Raw genomic sequence first — 6000 nt, 5'->3', positions numbered from 1 at the left:
GCTAGAAACATATAACTACACAATCCACATGGACCACCTGTAGGGCCCTCCTACCATCCACTCACCCATTAAGGCCTCCTTCTCATTTTGACACAGTGAAAAAACTCTCTCTCAATCTCTTGCTTACCTTGGCTCCATGCCCCACATCTCATCTCATCAAACGTGTTTGTTTTTGCAAACATGTCTTCTAGAAACCCCCGCACCTTGCCAAACCGAACCCCCGACCGGCCATTCACTCTTTCTCACGCTTGCCCATAGAGGCACACACCAATGCAACAAGGCTTTGAGAAACAAAGCCTGATCAAGGACACTCACAATCAAAGCTTCAAACACACTTCATTGATTCTAGCTTGAGAATATTTCTTATGATCACTCCTAACAACCTAACACGGTATAATCAAGCGCCGAGCACCCTGCATTCAGAAAGAGATAGAAGCAAAACGCACGAACAAGGATGTTTTGTGAGAAATTCCATGAAAGCCAAAGAAGAGAGAGGCCTAGCATCTCTACTCGGGGAGTTTCATGGCTAATGAAAAGGGAGGAGAACATTTCAACATTAACGGAACTGTTTCAAAATGGGTCTTGAATTATTGTAAGTCATGTTGTACTGGTAGAGATGATGTTACTTTTGTTGTGAATTAATATCAATGCATGAGGAGGTTGTCTAACTCTCTATGAATATTTGATATATTTGTATATACTAGGAGATGTTAGAGACATGAAAAACCAAGAAATAGTCTCGCCATTGTATTTTTTAGGTTTTCTTGTGATGTAATTGGCCACTCTTTTATTCTTTAGGGTTTGTGTACCAAAGATGTTTAATTAACTGAAGACTCTCTCTCTCTCTCTCTCTCTCTCTCTCTCTCTCTCTCTCTGGGGGTTGACTCATAATCACTGTATCTCCTCAACCTCATAACCAACACTAAACTACGTACCTAGCAACGGCCGATGTAGGTCAGTAGTTATTAGGAGCAATTGAACTAGTTGTTAGGAGCAAGTGAATTTCTCTAGATTTTTTTAATTTTATTTTTTGCAAAACTCACAATTGTGAGTGGATAGTATTAAGAACATCAACAATATACAACAATCTCAAGCTCAAACCGAGCCTCGAGGGTCACAGGATTGCACGTTATCTGCTTGGCACAAAAACCACTACCACTCCTAGGCTTTCCCTATTACAAGATGTTATGTATTGTTCTAGACCACTCCTCTGAGGCTTGTTTGCCTCCGATCATGTGAATCGTCACTCTGATCTCTTGTATGATTTCACAAAAGCTTGCCACATCCATGTCCCCCTCAAACACGCTGCAGTTCCTTGCTTGCCAAATATGGTGCAAGAAGTAGTACCTGATTATTTGAGTGCAAACCAGAAGAGCAGGACTTCCCAACCTGTTACTACCAAAAAACAGATCATTCTTGAAGAACTTAATTTGCCATGTCCTTTGAATCCACTTGCATAATTTCCCAGCCATGCCCCTGATTGCCTGGCATCCCATGAAAAGGTGGGCTAGGTCTTCACTAGCCATTCTGCACCCTGAGCAACAATCGGACCCAATGCCTCTTTCTTGTACCTTTACTCCCATCGGCAGAGAACCCCACATCACTTTCTACAAAAATATCTTCATATACTGAGGCCACCTTGGCTTCCACATGTTCTCCATGACTTCCTCCCAACTGATTTTCCATCCATTGCCTCTTCCATAATTTGTTGAAAGGGCTACACCAATTAGGCTCGTGCATTAATGCATGGTAAATGCCTTTAGAGTGTTATGAGCACTCGAACTTCTCTAAAGCTTGTACTCTTCAACATCAAGCATTATCAAACTTGTTAAATTACCTCCTTCAATCTCATAACTATTCAATAAATATATGTGTTTGATGATGACACCTCCCATCAAGGCTCTACCTCAAAGATGTTGGCCAGGTTCCCTACTCCGCTGCAGTCTTCAAAGCACCTTTCCGTTAAGCATTGAGGAAAGTGCAATCACCTCAAGCCCTACCGTTCTACTCCATGAATCTAGCACTCCAATTTAGCACACAAGCCTGAAGTTATACCAACGTTGTAAGCTGTATTAACAATATTTTGTTCTTAAATTTATGTCATGCTAGATAAGGTGAGTATCTCACAAGGACCTACCATTATGGAGATATAAAGTTCAACAATCGGGATGCTATGCCAATATCAATAGGTTGCCCCATGTTGGCAGGCTAGAGTCAATTTTGTTTATAGCCCATATGAGACCTATTGTTCATAGTAGTGTTACTAATTGAATGTTGCCTATCTTGATCGCCTGTTAAATCAATTTATTTCCCGTAAGTGAGTTTGTTTAAGCGAGGATATTTTTTTAAGGATCCTTTTTTACTATGAACTATGTATGTGATAATCCATTTCTTGATGTTTGTGGGGTGAGAGTCTAGGATCTTGAGTATACAACAAGTCCCACATTAAAAGGGCTTGGGGCTTTATGATGAAATATGAATATCTATAAATTTTATGTTTTTACTTCAGCTAAAGATCACCTAAGAACAACCACATTTCTTCTACCAGTCACATAAATGTTTTAAAGCCCTCACAAAACTTTACAATCATGTCATGTATTAAATTATTTGAAAATTCTTCGAACTGTAATATAGTAAAATTTCATAATAAATTTTGTCCTAGAGCCCATCTTAAAAAACAATTACCGGAATTAAACAAGGAAGATATAACAAATATAAGAAGTATAATGGTCCCTAACTACAAGTGTTAGGATTATTATTTCATTTGCAATTATTGTATGAGCTCAGTATTGCTTTGATACAAACCCAATATCCATTGACTGCCCCAGCTTTCCAAACCATTTTGCATATTTAGATAGCTCTTTTATTATCCACTTGTTGGTACTTAAATTTGCCTACTTTCGCTATTATTAGTACTACTGATAAACAACCCTACCTCTCATCCATTTTTTCATTAAGCACTTCCAAAGAATTCATATATTCAGTTTGTAGTTAAATCCTTGATTGATTTTAACAAGAAATCATCTTCAGTGCTTTGTCTTTGAGAAATATACTTGCAGGTGAAGCTAAATGTATGAGTTAAAGTGCCTTGGAATTAACACCAAAACTTGTAAGTCTTTCATGCTCAAACTTACTCACACATTGCAGGGCTAAACACGACCAACCACACCAAGTATATTCTCGTACCTCAGAAGACTTCAATATGCCCGTCTTACTTAATCATCTTCTTTTATTGGGTGTAGCCCCTAGAATTGCTAGATTTGTTGCTTTAATGATGATTTAAGCATGCATATCTAATGTATCGTTTCTTAATTTGATCACTAAGTTCAAACAATTAGGATAAATTGCGGCAAGGTTCAACCATACCATTGTAAGTCCTCTTTTCTCTTGAGTTTTCTTTTACATAGTCAATTACCGTATTGAGGTGATATTTCATTAGCATCATTCTATGGCATTCTAACATAAATTCTATGCTTCTCACACAATCGAATATTTACACTAATCTATAGTTCACTACTTAGTTGGTTCAATATATTGACTCTCTTGTACAAGGCTATCCCAATTCCTAGGCGTGCCCATTGATACCATTCAGGCTTACTTATCAGTTTGGAACCTACATGTATGTAATTTCTTGATCCATTTCAATAATATACATCTAACAAAATTATTTGAATTACCCCCAATGAGTCAACTCTCTTTATGTACCTTTAGGCCTAAATATCATGCACCATCCTAGTGCTTATTCTACTTCCTTCCTTATCTTAAGATCTAGAAGTTTTGCATTGCCTCTTACAACATCTTCTTATACAAAAATACCCCAATTTAATATACTCAGTTTGATATACGCTCATTTTATTTATTTTTAAGCAACTCTCTTTGTAGATATACCTAATGGGCTACACTCAATGAATTATGCAGCAAGGGAGAATACCGTTGGATACTTTTAGATTGTAAGGCTCTTTTAATTACCTGCATTGTCTTATGAGTTGTGAAATCAACCCTCTCTAATGTCATGGCTTATACTTGCACTGAATGAAACTGCTATTGAGATCATTTGATATTAACTTACATCTACCCACATGAGCTAAGACACTTTGGGATAGTGAACAATAGTTTCCAAGTACTTTGCTACTTAAATAAACTCCAACTTGTTGTCAAGCAGGGTCCATTGGTCACATACACACAAATTTACTGATTTAGGTAGTGTGTAGATGCTCATCCCGATGTATATTCATCCATTTAAGCAACACTTGTTATCCATGCATATTTGCTGATTTAGGCAACACATCAATAAATAATAGACTCACTAGTTTAAACAATATTAAGTGTAGATTCATCGATTAAGATAGCATAAGTACAAATTTGCCAATTTAGGCAGCACATTTGATTGGTGTCAACTCGCCAATTTAGGTAACAACAATTACAAAATCATGCAGTAGTGGTTGGCCCCACCACTGCCCCTAATATGATTTTGTTATCCGAATATGTATATAATGAAAATAATTTTGGATTTGGAATTGGAGCTGGATTTGGATTTGGTTTATGTTGATTGGTCCGTCGCTCTGTGCATGGAATTGGACTTGAAATTTATAACAATTGATTGTTAAACGATGAGTGTGACCAATAATATTGTGATACATCAGGATATGACATATGCTGCTTACTCTCGTGGTATGAGACACTAAAATATGCAATATCTAGATGATGATAGGCATAATCAAACATGTTTGATTAAGTTTATGAATTTTCATTTTGATACATTATATTTCTCACACACAATTTTGACCATTGTTTTTTATAAATTTGCAGATTCTTAACTTAGCAATTGAGGATAGTTTCTTCCTAATAGAGAGGTATCTTTGGCTGCACATGGAGCTCACTCGAGCTTTGTTCTTAAGCATACTTAGAGAAAGAGAGAGGGGGACCTTTATCTCTCTCTCTCTCTCTCTCTCTCTATGTGTGTGTGTGTGTGTGTGTTACCCCTTCCTATGATTCTCTCGGTGTCTTTTTCTCAGTATTACTTTGCATTTATTATCTTGTTGTGTTAAAGGTATCAATGTCAAAGCTGTGTGTATATGAGAGAGCTCTCTGTGTGTCACCCCTTCCTATGATTCTCTCGGTGTCTTTTTCTCAGTATTACTTTGTATATATAATCTTGTTGTGTTAAAGGTATTGATGTCAAAGCAGTGTGTATATGAGAGAGAGAGAGAGAGAGAGAGAGAGAGAGAGAGAGAGAGAGAGAGAGAGAGAGAGAGAGAGAGAGAGAGAGAGAGAGAGAAGAAGAAGAAGAAGAAAACGAAGAAGAACATTATCTCTAACATTGTAAGAAAAATCCTAAGATTGAATCTTTTGATCTGATGAGATGGTTGGATCAGTATTTTGTGCAATCTCTAATCTTAGTAAGACTACGACTTTGGCCAATAATGTCTACACTTAATAAGCACATCGCTAATAATGCCTAGACTTCAAAATCAACAAGCAACTCCACTAACTCACGTTGTCTTGCAACAATACACTGTGCTGGGAAATAAGCTTCAGCCAATTCACAACTCTTAGAGTTGGCTATAGATAGATTTATGTTCTGCTTAGAGGGGATGAATGGCATCAAAGGCAAACAAACGGGCTCTTGTAGGTACAAGATGTTGCTGCTTCTTTCCTTGTAGCAATAAAACTTGAACTAAAGCCTTGACATGGATTGAGGTAACTGCAACATGGCAACGAGATGCATGCACATGAAGACCTGAGAAATAAAATGAAATGTTATATTAATGGCTTCAAAAGGCCAAAATGACCTATGAAACCAAAAAGTTACCAGGTAGTGAATTTGAAATAATGTCTGAGAACCAAAAAGTACCAAAAATAAAAGGTATTGAAAAAAGGGGTACTATAGAATCGTAAACTACTAGATGCGGACTAAGCAGCTAGCTGGAATTGTGTAGGATATGAGTAGGGGGATGAGAGTAGTGAATGAGGGCTAATACAACACAATGTGGGTGTATC

Source organism: Adiantum capillus-veneris, chromosome 12 (assembly GCF_014529385.1).
Source record: "Adiantum capillus-veneris isolate H3 chromosome 12, ASM1452938v2, whole genome shotgun sequence".
NCBI classification, from domain to species: Eukaryota; Viridiplantae; Streptophyta; class Polypodiopsida; order Polypodiales; family Pteridaceae; genus Adiantum; species Adiantum capillus-veneris.
The sequence above is the reverse complement of the archived record's forward strand: the minus strand, read 5'-3'. Positions refer to the sequence as shown.